Source organism: Phacochoerus africanus, chromosome 2, assembly GCF_016906955.1.
Source record: "Phacochoerus africanus isolate WHEZ1 chromosome 2, ROS_Pafr_v1, whole genome shotgun sequence".
In the NCBI taxonomy this organism is placed as follows: Eukaryota; Metazoa; Chordata; class Mammalia; order Artiodactyla; family Suidae; genus Phacochoerus; species Phacochoerus africanus.
The window spans coordinates 164,886,631-164,911,026 of record NC_062545.1 but is presented as its reverse complement, the minus strand read 5'-3'; the positions used below and the strand labels follow the sequence as shown (position 1 = coordinate 164,911,026).

The window sequence follows — 24,396 nt, the reverse complement described above, 5'->3', positions numbered from 1 at the left end:
CTTTGAGGGCAACTGGGAAGAAATCAAAATGGATGAATCATGACTTCATCAGTTTCTTTCTCTCTTTTTTCCCACTTAGCTAGTGAGAAAATGATCGTGCTGGTTGTATAGTCTCTCTCACTTACAAACTCTTGGAGTTCGCTTTAATTTTGTCGAAGTGATTTTCTTTTTATTCCTTAAGTTTGTGTGTGTGTGTTATAGTTGAATTACAGTGTTGTGTTAGTCTCAGGTGTAAGCAGTGATTCAGTTAGACATAGACATCTCCTTCAGATTCTTTTCCCATATAGGGTATTGCAGAATACTGAGTAGAGTTCCCTGTAGGTGCTTGTCGACTATCTGTTTTATATATGGTAACCTCCTAATTTATCACCCCCACCCCAAGTGATTTTCAGTGTTATCTGCACAGTCTGGACAGTGAAAGAAAAACCTGCAAATTCCTTTCTTCCAGAAAGGGTTGCTGGCTCCCTGCAGTGTGATTTCATTTTCTCTCTGTTATTAGGTATGTAGTCGAACCATCATGTGCAAGAAATGAGACTTGAGTGACCATGTACCTCAGTCGGGCTCTTTTGTTTGCAAAAACAAAACAAAACAAAATAAAAACAGTTTCTTGGCCTGAAATATCCAAAATATTTGTCCTTTCTCTGAACTAGTCTTTCTCAGCCAGTGGCTCCATGATCGATCCAGGCATCCAGGTTAGGGACCAGTGAGTTGTCCTTGGCCATGTCATTCCTCCAGCCCTGCTTGGTCTCTTGTGTTTGGGTGGAGGGATTCCCCAGCGAGGTTCACCTCTCCCTGTCTGCCCTCTTCTCCCCGACCCTCTGCACTTTTGGAGAATGCTTCCTTTCAGACCGACCAGATTCCGCTCCTGCAAGCCCTTCACTAATTACTCATTGCGGTGGATCAAGGTCCTGGCTCCTCAGCCCTGACTCCAGTGTCCTCTGTGCAGCCCGCCTTGGCTTTGGCCTTGGCCTTGGCCTCCCCCAGCAGCTATGCTCAGTCCCTGCCTTTGCAGGCACCCAGGATGGCTGACTACCTCTTCCCCGTTTGCACAATGACTCCCGGTGAGATGGCCCCCCAAGGCAGCTTTCCCTGTCTCCGTGCCCACCTTACACAGGCGGGGGTCCCTGCTTCGTTTGCACATCACTCAGTGGTCACACTGAGTGCTCAGTGTTGGGACTTTGCTAGACTGTTACCTGTGACACACAGGGGCCACCATAATCCAAGATAGCCTGCCCCGCCCTTTTTTACATACCTAGCAAATGATGGCATATACTCATTCCTCACGCCTCCTGGGTTCTCAGAGCCCTTCCCTCAACCAAGCTGAATTTATTTTTCCTGCCTTTCTACTCTCCTAGTGGTTTGTACCTGCTCCCATTTGCCTTATCCTCTCATTACATAGTTTCTTGTTTTATTGTTCTGTCTGTATCCTTAAGACTCTCTTGGTTTACAACACTCAGTTATACATTTTAAGAATACAAAAAGCCTCTGCTAGCATATGCCACATTACTCCTAGCTCCTCCTTCCTTTAAAAGCTTCCGCAGTTGCCTTTAAGAAGTGCCTCGCCTTTAACCCCTCTATCCGTCTCGTCTAAAGTTCACTGGAGGAGAGGAATTGTGAAGCATCCTTAAACACGAAGCCTTCTGAATGGCGGCTCTTTCTGTGTGTCCATTCAGGTGTATGGGAGAATTATAGCTCCCTCTGGTGGCTGGATCATCTGGTGCATTTTTGTTCTGGACTTAAAAGCATTCAAATCTAATAATCTTTTGGAGTTCTTTTTAAAAATAATTTTTAAATGTTTAAAATTCAAACCTTGTTTATTTTGGCAGGTGTTTAAATCATTCTCAAATAGTGATGCTTATACAGAGGAATGAGTGATTTTCCTCTAAGCAATCCATGTTTTTTACATATAATTGGTTTTAGAGTATTTATCATTAAACTTTATTCCCTCCCTTTCCTTCCCTTTCCCTGCCAAATAGTTTCCTAAACTTGTAAAATCAGAATAAAATGCCAGAGACTAAAAAGGAATAATTAACTGATATTGGAAATAAATGAAATTCTTCAAATGAGGGTCCAGTATGGACCCAAAGACAAAATGAAATTAGTACATTTTTAGTTTCACATTTCTGTGAATGAGAAGTTCACAGCTCATTCTGTTTCCTCTGAGAGGAATTTACAGGCTTTTTTTTCTTCTTTTTGTCTTTTGAGGGCTTGCACCCGCGGCATATGGAGGTTCCCAGGCTAGGGGTCGAATTGGAGCTACAGCTGCCGGCCTACACCAGAGCCACAGCAATGCCAGATCCAAGCCGCGTCTGTGACCTACATCACAGCTCATGGCAATGCCAGATCCTTAATCCACTAAGCGAGGCCAGGGATCAAACCCTCAACCTCATGGTTCCTAGTTGGATTCGTTTCCCCTGTGCCATGACGGGAGCTCTCCAGGCTGACATTCTTAAAAAATATAAAGAGTTGCCTCTGGAGTTCCCTTTGTGGCTCAGCGGTTAATGAACCCGACCAGGATCCATGGGGATGCTGGTTCAATCCCTGGCCTCACTCAGTGGGTTGAGGATCTGGCTTTGCTGTGAGCTGTGGTGTAGGTTGCAGATGAGGCTCAGATCCCCAGTTGCTCTGGCTGTGGTGTAGGCCGGCAGCTACAGCTCCAATTCGACCCCTAGCCTGGGAACCTCCATGTGCCATGGGTGCAGCCCTAAAATAGCAAAAAAAAAAAAAAAAAAAAAAAAAAAAACCCAAAAAACAAAAACACAAAAACCAAAACAACAAAGAGTTGCCTCTCTCCATGCTAATGTGGGAAACAAGCATGGATGGCCTCAAAACTATTCGTATTTTGGCTTTGGAAATTAAATAATATCGCTGGCATATAGTTCTGTCTGAGGTTGGGGTTTTTAGCACTACAGAGAGGTTAATGAAAGCAGTCCATGACATGAAAAACAGACTCAGGAAAGACTAGAGAGGTTTTTAATTTTTCTCTTGTCATTGCTTCCCTGCAGCTAAATTTTTAATGATGCATGTAGACAGCAGTGCTTTTCAGATTGATGACAGTGACCCTCAGAGAACAATAGCAGCAGCAATTTTAATTTTTCTAAATGCAAGATTGGCTAGTTTTCTCTCAGGTATGCTTGAGGGTTTTGGATGAAATTCTTTTGGGGGCCAGAGAGAGGGTCATGAGTCTTCGTGGGCAGCCTGTCTGAGGGGAGAGGTTACGGCCAAGGTCTTTCTCTCTCTCTCTCTTTTGTTTGTTTGTTTGTTTGTTTGTTTGTTTAAGAGCCACACCTGAAGCATATGGAGGTTCCCAGGCTAGGGGTCGTATTGGAGCTGCAGCTGCCAGCCTATACCACAGCCTCAGCAACGCCAGATCCTTACCCACTGAGCAAGGCCAGGGATCGAACCTGCATCCTCATGGATACTAGTTGGTTTGTTACTGCTGAGCCACAGTGGGAACTCTGACCAGGGACTTACTTAAACAGAGCAGGAGTTGCTCAGACCCTGAGGAAAAGGACCCTGGTGATTTACCTGCTCACTTTGTAACAATGTTCTTTTTTCTCCCTTTGCTGTTTCTCAATGTCTGCAAATACTGACAATACACAAAACCAGGAGGAAAGATGCTAATACTTTCAGTAGGACAGAAAAGTTAGGAAGAAAAGTGTGTGTCGGTTTGTGATGGTATTAAGAAAGCTTATTTTCTTTTCGATTGAAGACATTTGGATGTATTAGGGCTGTCAGGAGTGTTCTCATGAGATAGTGTTCTCATGTGACAGCCCCTCATAGTCCTGAGACATGAGTCAAATACGACTTTTGTTGTGTATTTTTTCTGGACACCTCCCCCCCACCCCCGAGAAAAGCCAGCCTCCAAAGCAAAGAGGTGAATGAACAACAAGAAGCCCCAAACCATCTCAGCTGAGAAGAAGGTGCTATTTAAGTGGAATGATACTTCTTTGGGGCAGAGAAGTACAAGATGAGATGGGATCTCCTAGGGCTACAGAGTCAGCCAGCCCTCCAGGGGGTGTTAACTGTTCTCAGAGGAGATGTTTTTGTCCCTGTGGGTCTTTTCTTTCCCTGTGCTTTGCTTTCCTCTTGCTTCATTTTATTCTCCTGGGCATTTGGTGTGAATGAATCTGAGGTTCCTTTGCGGGTGGACTAAGTAGCGTGTCCCTTGTAACAGTGAGGATGGCAAAAGAAATGTCGCTCTGCCCGATGGGTTGTCAGTACTGTAAGCAGGGCCTTAAAATGAGGTTGAAATAATAAGAATGTACTAAATAAGAATGTATTAAAAAGGCATGAGAGTCCCTCAGTGGGAGTTGAATCAATCCTGTTCCTTTTTTTTTTCAAAAGAGAAACCCTAGCAGGGCTGTGGAAAGTAACAAATGTCTTTTCTTTTCAACCAAAGGAAATCTTGGTTACTCCATTTTGCTCTGGGTTCTGCTGAAACACCACCCTCCTGGGACCCCCCTCCCTCTCTCCCTCTTCTCCCAGTTAACAGTTTGTTTCAAATTAGCCAACCCGGAAGAATATACGCCCTACCTGACCAATGGGAAGGGGACAGGTAAATCACCTGCATTAGGGATAAATAGGGGAGGGTGCTTTGTTTGTTGCCTGCACTTTTTGCAGTACCTGCGCCCTTCTGCAAAAGTAAAGAGCCTTATTGAGATCTCCCCGTGTTCATGTGTCTCATTTTTCGACACTGATGATTGGAGCCATGTCGCCAACAGCGCTAATGGGCAGCACCTCATAAAAAGTTTTCCAGTATGGTAATGAGAAAGGCAGATGGGGGTGGGGTGTTTACTTTGAAATTGACATATTTAAGTGACATAGGAAACTGTGTTTATTGTGGGTATCTCAGTAGACAGATAAGAGACAGGAAATAAAAGCCCCCCTCTGCCTTCTGCCCCAGGCTTACTGAGATAGACTCTTAGACCTCAGCCCCACCCCACCCCCAGATCTTTGTGTGGTAAGGGTGGGGGAGACTAGAGAATGACCCTGTCCAATTCTGTTAATTTGTTTGGAACTCCCTAGTACCCTGGGGAGATGTTTCCAGGTCATCATCTGTATCTCTGTCTTAGCTTTTTCTATGGCCGGTGTGTTTTCTATGGCCAGGAGAATGCTTCACAGCTGCAACGTTGAAGGGCAGGTCCTCATTGCTTCAGGTCCAGAGCAGCTAGGCCTTGGCTTGGAAACGATGTCCTGGTTCGTCCGTAGCAGTGGCCCTTACTCCTGTTGTAGCTGGAGTCTTGCAGTTTGACTTTTCAGATATTTTTTGAGCCCTCTACAGCGTTCCATGTGCTGTGGAAGGCACAGGGCAGAAGGGGAGCTTAGGGTCCCTGCCCGTTCAGCCCTCTCCTTCTTCATCTTTGGCAGAGGAAGCCACCTTGAACGATGCCCCACCCCCCCCACATCCCCACCTCCACCCCACCGGGCACCCTGCCTTTGGGAGTCCTGGCTGGAGGAGGCTTCCTCCCAGTAACCTTGTTGCCACCAGTTACAAATGATGCTCCAGATGAAGGTTGCCTGTACCGTGCTCCATCCTCAGTGCCAACATTTGCCCAGACAGGTGTGCTTATGGGACTTAGCGAATCCTTAGCTGGGTGTCCATGATCATGTCACCTTTCCTTGTGCTCTTGAGGTAGGATGGTTGCCATCACCTTCAGCCTGAGCCACAGCTTCTCACCCTGCTGTGCCCCCTCCTTGCCAGGAGCTCTTTCTGTAGCTTTGTCTTTAGCTGACTGAATGTTCCTTTAAAGCTCTTGACTGCACTCTTGAGCCTGTTAGCTACAGCTGACTGTTTCCTGCCCTTGTGGATACCATTTAAGCTTGTTTATTCAAATGGGAATGACCTAAGTTTTACTTGGGCTCCTTCTAAGTTTGCAAAAACCTTTTTTAACCTATAAACTTGGGTTGGTTTTTTTTTAATTTTGCTGCTACCCTGTTCCCTTTTTATAGTCTCTTTTAGTCACTTCAACTACTTCTTGTTTTGTCTTTGCTGTTGTTTTTGTCTTTTATGGCCGTACCTACAACATATGGAAGTTCCCAGGCTAAGGGTCTAATCAGAGCTGCGGCTGCCGCCCTCCCCCACCACCCCCCAACACAGCCACAGCAGCATCAGATCCTTAACCCACTGATCAAGGCTAGGGATCAAATCTGAGTCCTTATTACCCTAGTCGGGTTCATCACCGCTGAGCCACAACGGGAACTTCTACTTCAACTTCTGATGTTAAAAGAGCTCCAAGTTCCCCCTTATGGAAAGTAAAAATGAGTTATGAAAGAAGAGACAGTGACCCGAGGGAAGGAGGCTTGTGTCCTGTGGCCTTCAGGATTGAATATGTTGGTAGCAGGGACTTTTGGCGAGAGGGTGGGCGTGCCTGGCTTGGGTGTCGCCCTTCTCTGAGGACCTGCCCTCACCTCTTGGGTGGAAGGTTGTGAGGTCAGGTGTGGTTAACCCTGACACGGCTTTCTCGTGCTTGCTTCCCATCAGCAGCCTCCTAGGTGGTTTTGAGTGTGGAGCTGGGGCCTCGATGGAGGTGCTGCCAGGATCAACCCGGAGGCTTTGCTGAACTTGTAGAGCTGTGATCACAGAGATTTTCTAGAGGAGCTGGGTCTGGTTTTTTTTTTTTTACAAAATATTGAGTATAGTTCCCTGTGCTATACAGTTGGCCCTTGGTGATTATCTGTTTTATGTATAGTAGTGTGTATATGTTAATCTCAAACTCCTAATTTATCCTCCCCCTCCATCTTTCCACTTTAGTAACCATAGTTTGTTTTCTATGTCTGTGGGCCTATTTCTCTTTTGTAAATAAGGTCATTGTTTCATTTTTTAAAGATTCCACATATAAATAATATCATATGATATTTGTCTTTGACTTCTCTCAGTTTGATAATCTCTAGGTCCATCCCTCTTATTGCAGATTGCATTGTTTTATTCTTTTTCATGGCTGAGTAATATTTGCGTGTGTCTGTATGTCTGTGTACAGCACATCTCTAACCATTCCTCTGTCAATGGACATTTAGGTTGCATCCATGTCTTGCCTGTTGTAAATAACGCTGCAATGAACATTGGGGCGCATGTATCTTTTTGAATTATGCTTTCCTCTGGATATATGCCCAGGAGTGGGATTGCTGTGTCATATGGTAGTTATATTTTTAGTTTTTTAAGGAACCTCTATACTCTTCTCCATAGTGGTCATACAATTTACATGCCCACCAACAAAGTAGGAAGATTCCCTTTCTCTACTCCCTCTCCAGCATTTATTATTTGTAGACTTTTTGATGATGGCCATTCTGACCTGTGTGAGTTAATAACCTCATTGTAGTTTTGATTGAGCTGGGTCAGTTTTTAAAGTTTCTCTCAAGGATTAGCACGTGTCTTCAAGAAGTGTTTTTCAGACTTGTATTTTGGGTACAAGAGGATGTTCTTTTTCTAAGCTCTGCTCACCTGTCCCCCATGACAAGAAACCACACTCTGTCAGCAGTGATGCTAATTGTTAGAGGTCAGTGCCAGTGAGCAGCTCACTACAAGTTTATGCTGAGGCCACAGGCATGATATGGAGGCCTGTTGTGGGAGGAGCCTGGGGTGATCCTACTCAAGCTTGTGGCCCAAATAAGACTCATTTCCCTGTAAGTTTCTACTGTGGAGCCTGGAATTAGTGGGAGTTGCTGGGACCACATTTCAAAAGGAATGATACCTTGGAAAGGAAGGGTACAATACACACTTTAAAACTAGCAATTAAGAACTGCTACAGACCTTAAGAATTTTTTTTTTTTTTTTTTAAAAAGAAGCACAAGGAGTTCCTGCTGTGGCATCTCTGCAAACTAGGATGCAGGTTCGATCCCCAGCCCATCATAGTGGGTTAACCATCTGGCATTGCCGCAGCTTGCAGCATAGGTTGCAGCTGTGGCTCAGATCTGATTCCTGGCCCGCCAAGGGGCAGCCAAAAAGGGGGGAAAAAAAGAGGCTCAAAGGGGTTTCATCTCAATGACAACAAAAAAATAGGAAGCAAAGAGTGACCAGACTGAATACCTCTAAAGAGTATGCATTGCCAAAAACACACGAGAAAGTTAAAAAAAAAAAATACTAGTTTCTATCGCACAAAAAGAGCTGATTTTTGTTATTATATAATGATGACCTACAATTTAATAAAGTGATCCATAACCTATAACGTAATTGCGAAATGCACAGAGCAACGAATACGGGTAGACAGTTCCAGAGAAAAGGAACACCGGAGAGAAACATACTGAGATAGTTAGCCTCACTTATAATAAAATAATTGGCTATTCAGACTCTAACGATAAAGACCTTTTTCAGCTATCATTTTGTCAAAAGTTGAAATTTTTTTTTGTCTTTTGTCTTTTTTTTTGTTGTTGTTGCTATTTCTTGGGCCGCTCCAGCGGCATATGGAGATTCCCAGGCTAGGGGTTGAATCGGAGCTGTAGCCACCGGCCTACGCCAGAGCAACAGCAACGCGGGATCCGAGCCGCATCTGCAACCTACACCCCAGCTCACGGCAACGCCGGATCGTTAACCCACTGAGCAAGGGCAGGGACCGAACCCTCAACCTCAAGGTTCCTAGTCGGATTCGTTAACCACTGCACCACGACGGGAACTCCCAAAAGTTGAAATTTTTAATAGCAATATGTTGATATGAGTTCGCAGAAATGTCTCCCCTTGACCCTCTTATTGGAGGGTTATGAAGAAGTGGGTATAACCTTCGGCAATTTGGAAATTTATCCAAAATGACAAGTCCCTGTGTGGGGAGAGCCAGCACTTTGCAATTCTGTTCTTTTATCTGGAAGATACATTTGCACATGTGTGAAGTGAAGGGGATACAAGAATGTGCATTTGCTCCTTGATGCAATCAGAAATGATGAGAAATAAACAGTGTCCATTGAAAAACACCCGAACCTGTGTCCCAGTGTCAGCATCAGCTCTGTGCTCTTATCCACTCTCTCCTTTTATTTTATTTTATTTTTTTGCTGGTTTGATTCTCAGCCAAGTTTCCTCTCTCTGGGCTCCCATTCATAGCAGAGAGACAGGGTGGCTCTGGCAGAGTTGAGGACCTGCCTTTTATTGGGTTACCCCTGACCTGGGAGGAGGGGAGTGTATGATCTTTAAAGTGACCTATAGTGGCAAAAATGATTCCTTCATGCTATTATTATTTTTTGTCTTTTTAGGGCGGTACCTGCAGCATATGGAGGTTCCCAGGCTAGGGGTCTAAGTGGAGCTGCAGCTGCCAGGCTACACCAGAGCCACAACAAAACGCAGGATCTGAGCCGCATCTGCGACCTACACCACAGCTCACGGCAACGCCGGATCTTTAACCCACTGAGCCAGGCCAGGGATTGAGCCCACGTCCTCATGGATGCTGAGCCATGACAGGAACTCCCACTCCTTTTATATTAAAGCAAAAGCAAAAAAGAAAGAAAAAAAAAAATCCAGCCCAGTGACTCACACTCCCTCCTCTCTTCATTTCCTCTTTGCGTTCCCCGTAGGTATCTCTGGCCCTCGTTATTGTCATTTATGGATGAAGCAGTGGAGTCTAAGACCTATTGTATTTTGAGACATCATGATTCTATGCATTATAATTAAATCATACTCATTGCATCAATTTTAGGAGATAGAAACTATTCTTGTGGTTTCCAGATGAGAAGAACAGAGGATCAAAAAGGTTAAGTGACTTGCCTGAAGTCATAGCAGGGAAGTGGCAGAGCTGGGTTCAACCCCAGTTTGCACAGATTTTGCTCTCATCCTCACTGCCTGTGTAGCACTGGGGGTGCCCTGGCCTGGCCCCCAGCTGGTCTGGGGTGAGGCCTGGCCATTGGCATTTACCCCCACCCTCACTCCAACAACTAAAGGATGGGGATGAGCTGGGACTGACTGGTCTACACCACCAGCAGAGAATGAAGGTCACTGATGGTCCTGATGTGGTAAAGGCTTCTAGGCAGAGAACTCATGTTCACATGGTCAGGCAAGAAAGTCATGTCTGAGGTAGGTAATAGACGCTTGGAAGGAATTTAAGCGGCAGACAGTGGACAGGATTGTTCTAGGCAGGAAGGACTGGGCATAGCGCCCAGTGCTGTGAGGCTTCTGCAAAAAACTTGCTTCTCTGTGGCTGGTGGTCTTCACTGATCAGCTGTTCTCAGCTTCACTTAAGGTGGCTTGAGACAGGCCTGGGTGACCTGGAGGAACTATGTTATGACCTCACATTTGTTCTTTTCAGAGCATTGTGTTTCTACACTCATTCCTGGAAAAGTCACTCAACTGCATTGAGGAGTAGGGAGTGGGGAATGGGGGGACACGAAACTGGGGGAGAAGTGCAGCCTCTCGATGGAAAAGTCAGGTAGTTAGAGGGGGTGGGTAAGAAGGGTTAGGAAGGAAAAAAGTCTTAGGGTTCTCATTGTCAACTGAAAAACAACAAAGAAACAAAAACACCACACAACTTGAGAGCTATGAGTTTCAGTTTTGTTCGGGTATTTGCGAGGACCGTGGCCCGGGAGATGGCCTCTGTTCTCAGGTAGCTCAGAGGAACTGCTCTGAAGAGGCAGGAGGGGCCAACAGTATATATGTGATTTTGGAGTATGTGCAACCAAGCGTATGTCTCGGTAGAAGGTTGCTGCCAGTCACAAGGAGCAGGTGTCTCCATTTATGATTTTGGCCCTTTTCTGTGTATGAAAAGATGGAAGAAATTGAGCTCATAAAATTTTCTCCTGAAAATATCTTAGCTCTCTGAAGCCCTGTTCTGCCAGTTTTTCCCAGAGCATGGAGCGCTCCGTTCCTGATTTCCATCCTGAACTCTTTTCTGGATGTGTTAAAGGTCAGGGATGGCAGGGGCTAGTGACTTCATTCCTGTAGAACCCAATGGTGAGCAACATTTTTTTTTAGCCGTAAACCACAAGAGAGATAAAGCAGACATTTAAAAACTACACGGCTAGGGGAGTTCCCGGCGTGACGCAGTGGTTAACCAATCCAGCTAGGAACCATGAGGTTGTGGGTTTGATCCCTGGCCTTGCTCAGTGGGTTAATGATCCGGCGTTGCCGTGAGCTGTGGTGTAGGTCGCAGATGCGGCTCTCGGATCCTGTGTTGCTGTGGCGTAGGCCGGTGGCTACAGCTCCGATTCAACCCCTAGCCTGGGAACCTCCATATGACGCAGGAGCCTAGAAAAGGCAAAAAGGCAAAAAAAAAAAAAAAAAAACCATAAAAAACCCCAAAGCAACAACAAAAAACCCTACATGACTAGGATTGAAGTTTAGTGAGCTTCACTACATGTAAACATTGTACTTAATTTTTTTCATAGGTAATGTTCACTGAGGGGATATGGTCCGGTCAGGGCCAGGCCCAGCATCTGATGTGCATAGTTTTCTCCTTTCTTCCATCAACTCTTCACTCACCTACAGGGAAAAAGAAATACAAGTCAAAATACATACATAGAATGTGAAAGCTGAAAGAGACCCTAGAACCAGGGGTTCTCACGCCTGGCTGTGCTTTAGGGGAGCTTCAAAAATGTATTGGTGTCAGGACTCACTGAAAAGATTGATTCAGTTGACCTGGAATTGCAGGTAGAGGCAGGTCAGGTCTTGGGGCTCCTGCGTGTGGCCTTGTCCAGTGACCACAGCCTGCACTGCATCCAGCCCCAGGGCCCTTTCCAAGACTGTGGCACACAAGTCCCGTAGTCTCTGCTCTTGACCTTCCATGACAGGGAATGGGCAAGTGTCTGTACCAACCCGCCTCATCTACTCCTAAGTGATGGTGGTAAGTAAACACATATGTACACCAGGACTGATGTGAAGGCTGTCGCTTTACAAGGAATCCTTATGTGTTAGTCTTGCAATCCGGGTAATTCATTCCTTGGCTTTCTAATGAATACGGTTGCACAGCCTAATACTCTGCCAGTCTCTCTGGGCGGCAGAATAGAAGCAGAAGTTAGTTATTTCTCCTCACGGGCTCTCCAGCATCAGAAACCAAGCTCTGACCTTCCCTCCCAGGCCCCTTTGTTATGCAGCTGGGCTGGGAACAAAGACTTTTTTCTCAACTGTCCAGGGCGCAGGGCAGAGGAAAGGAAGCCTAACCAGGGCTTTGCACTCCCCTAGCCTCTCAGAGAGCCTTTATCCTTGTCTGATATTTACTCAACACCAGACACCTCCTGGGAATCTTTAAAATTCTGCCTCAAGTGTCTATTTTTAGACTTTATATAAAGCCCATGCTGGATTTCTGCTGCCTTTCTCTCTCTATTCTGCTAAGCCTGCTGTTTGAATGACAGCAGGATCTTTTGTCTTGAAAAGTTCAGCACCTCTGGCTAGTTCCCCACATGAACCCCAAAGCCATGCTCTGGGGTATTTCTCTTCTTCATGCATTCTGACCCAAACTAAAACTGCAGGGAATGACCTTTATACCAGAGCGGACGAAATAACACAACTGGGGGGAAGGAAGCTACTTCAAAACAATGAACCTCAGGTTACAATGAGTATGTTAGTCTGTCTTCATCCGGCCCAGGCGTATTTAACCTGTTCAGTGAGACTGGTTTGAGATTGGGGTTCTCAGTGGTCTGAGACAGGTCTGTCCGATGGTTAGTGGCTGAAGGAGTTGGCACTGTGGATGAAGATGTTGCCTGCCCTATCAGTAAGCATAGGATATGCTGGCCATGAAGCCCCTCAGCCACTGCAGCCTCCCTAGGCTGTGCACCCTGAAGGGATTTGGGGTGGAGAAAAGAAGGATAGGGGCCCTAGAGAGTTAAGGTGCATATCAAAGCACTGATTCTCATAAGCCCAGACTCTTGGACCTTCCCATACAAAGACATCTCCAAATAAATTCATTAACTGCTTTTTCTTTAATTAACAGTAGTCTTTTGAAAAAAAATTATTTTATCGAAGGATAGTTGATTTCCAGTGTTGTGTTGATTTCCAGTGTTGTGTTAATTTCAGCAAAATGATTCAGTTATACCAGTATAACCATTCTTTTTCATACTCTTTTTCATTGTGGTTTATCACTAGTATCAAATAGAGTTCCTGTGCTGTACAGTAGGACCATTCTGTATATACCAATTTACACCTGCTAATCCCAAACTTCCAATCCACCCCTCCCCCCACCCGCTGGCGACCACAAGTCTGTTAGCTCTATGTCTGTGAGTCTCACAGTAATCTTTCGATGTCCTGACTACCTGCGTTTTGTTGCAAATACTCCTATATATCCTGGCTCCTCCCTTAATTCTTTGGAGCAGTCCCTTGGATCCAAGAGGCTGCTTCCTGGACTTAAGTTCTCATCAAGCTCCCCGAATAAAGCAGAATTCTCATCTTCTAGGTTGTGCCTGTTGCTTGTTTGTCTGCTTTAGTTGACAGCACTATCAAGTTCAATAATGAACTGGATACAGAACAGATGAAGGTGTTGAGTCGGGCCATAACCACATCCTGGTCAGGGGTTCGTGTGACTTTTGAAGGCAGTGATAGTTCAGAGTGAAGCCAACAGCCCAAAGGCAGTGCTACTGGTGCAGTTTTACACCCTCTCTTCTCTTCACCTTTTCCCCATCTTCTACCTTTTTCCTGTCCTTGTTTTCTTCCTCCCTGTGTCTGTTGGGAGCCATTTAAGAGAACTCAGTATCTTTTATTTCATGTTTCTTACTGAATACAAATGTAATGATTCATGTTACTAAATTTAAAGTAGGCAAATTGGATATCTTATGTGAAATTCTCTAAAAAGGAAAAAATCGAAATCTCAGTAAAACCAAACTAAGTATTTCTTGAGGCAAAATTTTTCAAAATTTGTTTTTATAAAAGATATGTGTATATATACACACACACATATATATACATATATACACACATTATATATTTATACACATTATATATATGTATGTATAAAATATTGGAAAGGGTGTATAACAGTTCTAACACCATATCCAGGTGGTAAGATTATCAGTTATTTTTGCTTTTTTATTTTCTATATTTTCTTTTATAAATATATTAATGTTATCAAATATAGAGAAAGAAAAAAGCATGTGTCTGATGATCTGACCAACATACTTCAAAGGAACTCACCCTTAAGGGAATAGAGGAGAATACATTACATCCTCATGTATTCAAAGGCCGAGTATTTATATACATATCTCCTTGTATATCCAGAGTTTTAGCTCTAAGGATGAAGTATTGTTTGTTGTAATGAAAAAGGTAATGCAACCTAAGTTAGATTATGGTAAATCTCTAAAATGGAGTAGTATGAAGCCATTAAAAATGTTGCCAATAAATACTGAATGATATGGAAATATTCTATAACATTGAAAACATTATAACAGATTGGTTTCAATCATTTGATGTCATCTTTTTGTAAGAAGCCTACACATTTGTGGAAATATAGATGGAGATCTGAAATACAGAAGGTCTATTAATAGTTTTATCTCAGAGAACTGAGTAAGTGGGATATTTATTTTCTTTCTTTGCCTGTGTGTGTGTGTGTGTGTGTGTGTGTGTGTGGTTTTTCTGTAAAGAATAGATATTGCTATCACAATAATTGGAAAAGCTTCAGTTTTCAGAAATAAAATTGCCTCTCTGAGTGAGAATCTGTGTTTTCAACTCATGGTTGACCTTTGACTTCCATTGTTTTTTTTGTTTGTTTGTTTGGTTTTTTTTTGTCTTTTTGTTGTTGTTATTGTTGCTATTTCTTGGGCCGCTCCCGCGGCATATGGAGGTTCCCAGGCTAGGGGTTGAATCGGAGCTGTAGCCACCGGCCTACGCCAGAGCCACAGCAACGCGGGATCCGAGCCGAGTCTGCAACCTACACCACAGCTCACGGCAACGCCAGATCCTTAACCCACTGAGCAAGGGCAGGGACGGAACCCGCAACCTCATGGTTCCTAGTCGGATTCGTTAACCACTGCGCTACGACGGGAACTCCTGACTTCCATTGTTTAAATCCACTTTCTACTTTTCAACAAGAGTATTAAGGCAGTGATCTTAAATGGACAAATAAATTTCTGAATGGACTCTTGATAATTATAATGGCTGAGATTTTTGACCATTGAGATTTGTATCAATGAATAATTTTCTTTTGTGTTTGGGTTTCTATAGGAGTGGCAGCAGTGCGACTTGTCACAGTTTCCTACAGATTAGAAACCTAATCTCTGTAATGGGAGCTGAATAATGAAACTTGTTCAGAATGTTGTTATAGTAAGTGAAGCTCTGAGTCCATGAGCCTGGCGATGGTGCCTGTGATTTCAGAACTCAGAAGCTGTTCCTGTGTTTATTGGGGTTTTGTAGTTAAGTCCACTGGGCCAAGGCTGGCTCCTGGAAGGCTGGCTCCAAGATAACTAGTAAATCACTAAAGATGTTGGCCTTACTCTTACTTAGCAGCTTACAATTTAATAAGCCCATTACAAAACAATTACATTATGCTAGAATTTGGTGTATAACCAGTGGTAAATGGAACACATAGGTGACACCTTTTTCAGAAAAAATAAGACCTGGATGGGCAGGGAGAGGCAGTCTCTGACAAGCCCTTCAATCCTGGAAACCCCAGGGCCAACATGGTACTATTGGTAGGAACTTGGAAAATACTGAATGAACAGCTGACTTGGCTTTTCAAGCCTGCATCATGTAACTGCAGGACAAGAAGCTGTTACTTAACACAAGCATCTTGAAGCCAAAATGAAGTGAATGGGCCAAGATCACAGCTGGGTCCTGATTCTCCACACTGCCCACCATGGGTCAGGTGCACCATTGACTCGGTACCGAGAGGACACGGTGGCAGCCAAGTGTCTTTAGGACTCTCCCATGAGAGGCTTGCTGATTTCAGAAAGGTTAGGATGTTCAGTAGCCTTAAAGGGAACAAAGATGGTGGCTGGTGGCATCGCTAGGGCTGGTGCTCAGGTCTCCTGACCCCTGACTTCTCCACTTTAGGTTGGGGAGTCATGTCAGCCTTTGCCACTCGCTGTACTGTTCTTAACTAGGCTGCCTTGATGGGCTTTGAAATGTACGCCCCCCCCCCCCCCCCCCCCAGTTTGTTTCCTGCGTAGCTGAGCACAGACACCAGTGCTTTGTGCAGGGTTGGTTTGTGGGAATGCAGCCTGCAGCTGCCTGTATTTGTCTTTCCCTGGAGTTCAGCTGCCACCTCTTCATGCTAAGAGGTGCTGTCCTGGGAGCAGGAGAACAGAGGCGTGGGCCTCCAGGAACTTGTCATCAGGGACTGATTTGAGCTCAGCCTGGCCCTTAAATATGGGCCATAGATTTCCAGATTGGGGTGGGGGGCAGGAGATCCTTGAGTACATTGAGTTGCCTGCTTGCCTAAGTTCTGATTGTTTCAAAGAATGAGCACCCATGTTGGGTATTGTCATGTGGCAGCATGACACAGCAGCCTGTGTGGCCTTGGTGGGGTGGGGGCGGCTAGTGCCTAAGTTGTTTGCAAAGGAGGTATTGAAAGTAAAGAGCCCAAGAAGGGAGCAAGGCCAGTTCTGGGGGTGGGATGGGTGGGGGGACGACACACAGATGGACGGACACTCCCAGTGTGGCCTGTAGTTTTTGATACAAGTGATTTTACATATGAGCCATTTCACAAATAAGAGTATACACACAATGGAAAAGCAACTTACTAAAATTTACCTCTTCAGAAATAGACTCTTGAATGAGTCTAGTGTAAAATTAAACGAAATAGCAATGCTTTAGTTGTTGCCAGTCATATATTGGGGGTAGCATGAGTGGAAAAGGCAGAGCGTTTTATGTGCTATAAAGTCCTGAAAACTCTTATGTCCTTTTGTCACTAAAAGAGGCATCTTCTTCTCTCATACACCAAGCATATGTTGCTACTCAGATGCTGAGGACGATTTGCCAGCTGTGGCACATCTGGTCGCCCAGGCCTTTTTCACAGCTTCCCATAAAATCCACGTGTATTGTACTGCCGCTCCGTACTGCTTAGAAATTGCTAGCAGCATTTTAGACTGTATTCCCCTTAACTCTGAATTTTCCTTACTGACACCACTTAACTATGAATTTTCCAATTTCTTCTTTCTCCATGGCCCTCACTTCCTCTGGCTAATTTTTCCTAAGGTTGTTTTCTGCTTTTAAGGGCCTCCTGGACTTAGATATATTTGTCCGAGATGGATGAAGGCGTTGGAGGAATGAGGTGGTTTAAGAGCATTTCTTGCAGTGTCACCTGATTGATAGCTCTTGGTGACCTGATTTCCAGCCTGTCCTCTCCTCCAGCTGCACAGCATCACTTGCCAGAACCCACCCACATCTTTCTGTCTCTTCTTTGGTCTGTCTTGGATCTTCAACTGGTCTCTTCCCTTTGTAGTAGAGATACCTGCCTCTTATTTTTTCATTAGGATTGGCTTTTGACTGGAGTTCCGGTTGCTGCTCAGCAGGTTAAGAATGCTGACATAGTGTCCCTGAGGCTGTGGGTTCGATCCCTGGCCACTCTCAGTGGGTTAAGGATCCCGTGTTGCTGTGGCTGTGGCATAGGCCTGCAACTGCAGTTCTAATTTGATGCCTACCCTAGGAACTTCCACACCTTTGAGGTGTGGCCCTAAAAGGAAAAGGGGGAAAAAAATTGGCTCTTGGCTGTTTTGGGGATACGCTGACTCTTTGCCTCTCCCCCCCCCCCCCCCCACCTGTCTGGGGAATTTCATTCTTTGGAGCCACATCACTGGGTGCTGGATGTGGGAATGAGGTGGTAGGGAATGAGGAAGTTTGAGAAGATGATTTGGGTTGGAGAGAACAAAGGTTGTTCCAGAGCGGCCAAACTAGCAAGAATTCAGATGGGCTGCCTCCTGGAGAATGGATTGAGGACTCAGTGGGGTTCACCACTGCAGTGTGCGAGATCCACCACCAGATGGTGATGGCGGCTTCTTGGCCCAGCGGGACCTGGGCCTCCCCCTCCCGCTGAAGGTCTCTAAGCGTAGCCTTGAACAGGTACGCAGGCCATTGTCGTTCAGATTAAAGAGTGGAATTATAAGGAACCTGTGAATTCCATTTTGAGATGTAATTGCCTTTTTAAAGGAAAGCCTTAAAGAAAAAAGACCTTCAGGCTCAATTAAGAGCCTATTCTTTCCCTAAACACTCTTTGCTCTCAAAAGTGGGTGTGCCTTTGACCTTGAAGTGGGACGTTACCAGAGAATTGGGGGCAAAGACCGCTAACTTGGGCTGCAACTTGGTGTCCATGGCTGGGTTTGGGATGACCTGTCTTTGAATATTGCACAGAAAAATGAGTTTTAAATTGCCCCCCTCCCCCACTTGTGGGAGACATTGGTTCAAAATAACGAATGGGAGAAACATTTTTTGCTGTCATACATGCATTGCATCCGAGTTTCTGCTGAGGGAAGGTGAAGAGTGGCTGTGGTTGATTCAGGACAGTACTTTTAGAGCCTCTGCTACTGAAGGGTCAGCGACTGCCTCTCTGCCTGGGGGCTTACCAGCTCCTAACCATGCATGCAGGAGGTTTCTAGATTCTGTTTCTTCAGATGAGGAAGCCGGAGGTGAATTAGGCCAAGGACTTGCCCAGTGTCCCCCAGCTAGTGAGGTGGTGGAGATGGATGGAATCCAAAGTTAATTTTATCTGATGAAGAAAATAGATGCTCGCTCCATCTCTATAATGACGGTCAAGCAATTATTTAAACAGTAGTATCCAGAGGGGTCTCTTCATTTCCTCCACTGCCCTTCCTCTCACCACTGGCAGGAATGTTTAGGCAGAAGAATGCCATTAATTTTCCAAAAGGGACATTCTGTGTGCTTTGGGGTTCCAGAGGTTCCAGGGTTACCTGGGCCAGGCCAGGTATGTGCTGTTCTTACTGTGAGTTAGCTGTTAACTTTCATGATGCTGAGGGGGCCGTGTTGGAGGGCGTGGTTTGAATGGTGCCTGGTGTTTCTTGAATCCGCAAAGTTCTCCCTGTAGCCTCTGGTTCTGCTGCCTGGGATGAGCCTCTTCCTTCTTCCTCTCATCTAAATCTGCTCCCTGTTGGAGCAAGGCAGGTGGCAGCAGCGGCTCCCAGCCCAGACAGGCTTCAGCACAGCCCCGACTGGGTACAGCTCCAGGGTGTCTGGGTGGGTGGCTCTCAGCAGGGCCCTACCTGGGCGGGAGCTGCTGCTGAGCCCTCCCCTTGGTACCTCCCTCGGACACACGCTCTTGCTCCAGGCTGTTGATCACCTGTCAACAGAGAGGACGGGTAGAGTCCAGGATTTCTCCTCACTGCCGCTGTTGTCAGGGGAAACGGACAGCCGCCTGCATCTAGACCAGCCACTCTCTATCGCTCTTCCCTTTAAACCGAGGTCTTCCTGCCTGGCATCTGGTAAGTAAGTGCCACAAAGGATTCCGTTTTCCCTGGTTAATGTCAAGAAAATCTTCTTTTACAGAAGACCCATTAGCTTTACTCTAAATGAGCCAGAATTTGGGCAATTATTTGATCTTTCTTTCTTTGCTTCTTTCTTTCTGCCTTTCTTTCTTTCTGCCTTTTTGCCTTTCTTTCACTGTCTATATTTTGATTTTCGAAGCATGCAAAAAATGTTTAATGGATATAAGAAAGAGGAAAAAAGGCAAAGAAAGAGAAAGAATAATTGTATTTAACCCATGCCATCTTGTTTGAAACCTGTTTTTTTTTGTTTTTTCTCAGCACAGTGAAAAATTATTATACAGCTACTGCTCTGGTGCTTCCCCCCACACCCCTTTATGAATAAATTATTGCATTTGTCATCACTGTGTTCCTAAAATGTCTAAAATAGACACAGTGAAGGGATCTGTCATGCAGAGTTTAGAAATTTGGTACAAAACGCCAGGTGAAATAAGGACAGATCTTCTATTAAAAAGATTTTTTTTTAGGTTTAATTGTGTATTAAGTTCAATTTAAAGCATAGCTAATGCAGCCAGTGGTGGGACAGGTGTCTGCTTCTTTATTGTTCTAGTCTTTCTCCTGGGATACAAACACCTTCCTCATTTGTTTTATAACCTTTACAGGAAGTGCTTGAGGATGAGTCACATGACTCCTAACTTTAGTTTTCACTTGCGTTCACAGGGATTACATGGTCTTGCTCTTATATGGATAAATACTGAGTTCTGAACAATTAGATCATTGTTCATTGTCTTTTTCCCTACATTCCTCAGTCTCTAGACATAGAAACTTGTATTCCCTTTAAGAGAAAAGAAAACCAGCACTTGGGGTTCCCATCATGGCTCAGCAAAAACAAATCTGACTAGTATCCACGAGGACGCAGATTTGATCCCTGGCCTCACTCAGTGGGTTAAGGATCCGGTGTTGCCATGAGCTGTGGTCTAGGTCATAGACATGGCTCGGATCTGGCGTTGCTGTGGCTCTGGTGTAGGACTGCAGCTGTAGCTCCGATTCTGCCCCTAGCCTGGGAACTGTTGCAGGTGTGGTCCTAAAAGACAACAAGAAAGAAGGAAAGAAAGAAAACCAGCACTTGTATTTTCTTGATTCCAAGTTAAAGAGTCTTCTCATTAAAGGTCATTAAAAACACACTTAAAGAAATTAATCTCCGGGAATCTACTGTCTTTCCATTTGAGGTAAATCTCTCTAGCAGAAATTAGTGTGGCCCTCCATTTTTTTTTTTTTTTTTTACACTTTAGTCACAAATAATGCTTTGTGGTAAATATGTAATTGGAGGAAAATTAAGTTATGTAATGCTGGAGTGGAAAACCGGGTTCAGTGCTTGCTCTTTGGGGTGAGTCCGTAAATGATGAGAAACTCTCGGGCTGCCTTAGACAAAGGATGAGCCCTGAGCGTGTACAGCAGCCTGAGGCATGTCAGAAAGAACACTTGTCAGGAATCTTCAAAAACCCAGCTCTTGGTAACATGTGAAATTGAACTTCTGACCCTTTTTGTCTGATGGTGACTTCTTGTTTTGCCTGAGAGTTGAGTGGCATTGGTTCCCTGGATGTGGGTGAAACTGCTAAGCAGCTTAACGAAGAGGGAACTGCCACCCTTCTGGTGTGGGACTTGGAACTGTGGAGGCGAAACCATCACCGTAAAAGGAGATGTTTCCATGGAGAAGTGGGGAGTCACAGGCACAGATCCCACAGACTTCACCTGTTTCTACTCCCTTACTTAGAGAGTCCTCTGCCCGTGAGGGGACAGTCACACCTCATGAGGGATAAGAAAGACAAACCCTAGAGATTTAATTGCCACTGTGAGTGGAGAGCAGTGGTCGAAGAAAGGCAAGAAATGCCTCCCTCCTTCCTGAGACGTCCCTGTTTGGTTCTGCCCCTGCCATGCCTTTGCAGTGCCCTTCTCCCAAAATGACCCAAACTCTGTGTTTGGCAACAGGAGGCGGCAGCTTCATCTAAATGCATTTTTGCAGTTTGTGAACTCTCAGCCCTGCCAAGGTGCCTGGGCCCCTGGTTAATGATCTTTAATGTAAAAGATTCTTCTCCACGATTAGCACTTAGATCGGTCACCACCACCCAAGCTGAACTCCGAGATCCTCCTGTGTGATTGATTCTCTGCCCGCCATCTGCCCACCTGCCGGAGCTGGGCACAGCCGGTTCTCTCCTGATGTGTGCTCTTTCCCTTGGGGCAGGGACAAGGGGGAGTGCGGCGGGAGCCAGCTGAGGTGGAACCAAAGATATTCAGCAGAAGGAGCAGCTGCAGAGCACCCAGTGTGGTGGCAGGTTCCTAGGTGGCTTGCAGGCTCCTGAGACCAGAGCCGACCTTGGGAGCCTTTCGTGGAGCCTGCTTTAGGACATTCTGTCCAGGTGGTGGTGAGCGATCAGCATCCCCCAGCCACAGGTATTGACTCTGGTTCTCTTTAAAGCCACCTTGGCAACCATCTGCACTCCTCGGCTTCTTTCCGCTGAGAGCCCGCTGGCATTCTTCCATGAAGGTAAGAGGCGTTTGCATGGTCCTGCAACTCTGGGGGTGGGTGGAATTAGCCATTTTCTTTGACCTATAAGTGGGTTGTGGAGGTGACTTCTACACATTCACACAGACATCTATAAAAAGAGAAGGAATAGCTTTCCTAACCACAAAAACGAGAAATGACCTTTTGCATCATGAGAAACAGCTTTCAAAACCAGTTTTCAAAAAAAATCCAGTGGCACCAAGCCGCAATCTCTCAAATTTCCCTTAAGAACTTACTCATCCTGTTTCACTGTTGCTTATAAAATATTCCTTTCCACTCCACCCCCCAGTTAAGCAGAGTGACCTATAAAAAACCTTGATACTTTTGCCAAAAGCATTTATAAGGAAAGCCCCTACTTGCATTAGATTTTTCCTCTCTCCTAGCCTTAATTTTCTTCTAGGGAATGGGGTCTGTTTTTATCACTGATGGCCAAATGATCTTTGGGCAGCGTGCCCTGTGGTCCTTGGAGGCAGAATGTGGGTGTGTTGAGTGGCACCCAGTGGTCATGAGTTGTCCCTTTTGGCCTCTTTCCCAGACCAACTTCTGTCTCGTGCTTGGTTGGTTTGGCTTCTGGTTGTAGAATCTGATGTTTACTGTAGAATGCTGGGATGGAGAATGGTTTCTAAGCTTTGATTCTATTCTTTGTTCCTATGGAATTATCAAATCCATACATTTTTATTGCTTTTCAAGTACTCAGAACAATGGAGGAGAAAAACCTCATAAAACCAGTTTTGCCTCTTTGGTCATCCACAGTGATTATATTTTCTGAGACAAATAATAGTTTATATGGCCTAATAAAAGACTTTTTAAGAAGTTATTCAATAACCACGTTGAAATCTTACATTGCTATTGAAATATATATGTAAATTATTATATAACATACAAATCATCATAATATAATTTGATTATTAATATAATTGTTAATATAAATTATTAATATTAATAACAAATTATTATAATATATAAATTATTATGCATAAACATACACACACCGGCCAAGCCCATGGCATGCAGAAGTTTCTGGGCCAGGAATAGTACCCATGCCACAGCAGTGACCAGACTTACCACGGTGACAATACTGGGTATTTAACCTGCTAGGCCACTAGAGAACTCTGAATCATATTTATTCATATGTATCAGGAATTACTTCAAGACAGTGCGTATCAACCAGGGTTGATTTGTCCTTCTCCCTCCTAAGGGCTTTTGGCAATGCTTGGAGAGATTTTTCACTGTCCCTTTAGTGGGGACAGGCCAGGGATGCTGCTCAGCCTTCTGCAGTACACAAGACAGCCCTCCACCACAAAGAAGTATCCAGCCAGTGTCAGCAGTGCCAAGGTTGTCACTGCTTTAAGAAACATGCAACATTAGAACTGCTGTGGAAAATCTGAACGCTCTGAGTAGCTGATCCATAAGGAGTAAAAGTTTGAATTTTGCAAGTGTTCCCCATTGGGCCAGGTTGAGTTAAATTAGTGGAGCATGTGAATTGTATAATATACCTATAATACAATGCAGTGTGTTTCCTGCAAGTTCAAATTATTAGCAAAGTGTCTTACTTAACATCATTTACTTAGTAGTGACTTGATAGCATGAATGACATGAAGAAGGAGTTTTCATTGTCAGGCAGGAAAAGCCCTTCATTTGTGGTGGAAATCACTTCAGGGCAGCTGGCGGGAAGACCCTGCTGTGGTCATGTTGTCTGAGTCCCTCTGTGGCTGATGACAGGACAGGGACATCCCCGTTGCTAACCTCACTGTGGTTGTTGGAGACAGAAATAAGGGACTGCGAAATTTTAGATGCAGGAGGGGATCTTAAGTTGAGTCTAACACCTTCTATTTTGAGATTAAACTCTAGCCCAGAAAGGTTAACTTTCCTTTTCTCACCATTCTGATGTGGTTTCTCCCTCAGTTCAGTTCTTGAGACAATTTTTGCCTATTTATGGAATTCACTTTCCATTAGTCAGTCAGGTGTTCACTTTGGACACCTTTTGCTGTCATCCTGCCTTGCTCTTGGAAAACTTGAAGGTTAACTTTTCATGCATTTATTTCTTGATGCTTTAATTGGATCAAACAAACTTTGGGAATAAGGACAGTGGCTTACCTACCTGTGGGTCCAAATAGTACCCCGAGAAGTGTTTTGTAAGTTTCAGACCCCAAGAAGCTGTATATTGACCTGATTTAAATGATACACCAGTTTAGTATGATTGAACCAGCCTTTGTACCTAAAACTGACTTTAGGGTTGGTGTCCTTCATACAGCAACTCATTCATACATGAAAACGCTTTACGTACTTGAAGAGTGTAAGTTCTCTTCAGATGGTAGCTATAGGTCAGGATTGGTCTGTTGAAAAGCTGACTCTTTTCTTTCTTTTTTTAGTCTTTTTAGGACTACACCTGTGGCATATGGAATTTCCCAGGCTAGGGATCAAATCGGAGCTACAGCTATAGGCCTACACCACAGCCACAGCAACGCCAGATCTGAGGTGTGTCTGCAACCTTACACCACAGCTCACAGTAATGCTGGATCCTTAACCCACTGATCGAGGCCAGGGATTGAACCCGCATCCTCAGT

General features: G+C 44.8%; 1 protein-coding gene across 6 annotated transcripts in view; it reads left to right on the top strand.

Moving 5' to 3' along the window:
* The window catches only part of NEDD4L (NEDD4 like E3 ubiquitin protein ligase), a 370,570-nt gene that overhangs the window by 133,635 nt on the left and 212,539 nt on the right, over positions 1 to 24,396 (top strand). The window contains exons 1-2 of one of the 6 annotated variants that reach the window (XM_047767062.1): positions 18,940 to 19,266; positions 21,509 to 21,811. The exons of 4 other annotated variants lie outside the window; for them this stretch is intronic. The gene's annotated coding sequence lies outside the window, so the exon portion shown is untranslated. Of the gene's footprint in view, positions 1 to 18,939; positions 19,267 to 21,508; positions 21,812 to 24,396 lie in introns of those variants that run through there. One more of the 6 variants, XM_047767060.1, reaches the window with a different exon arrangement.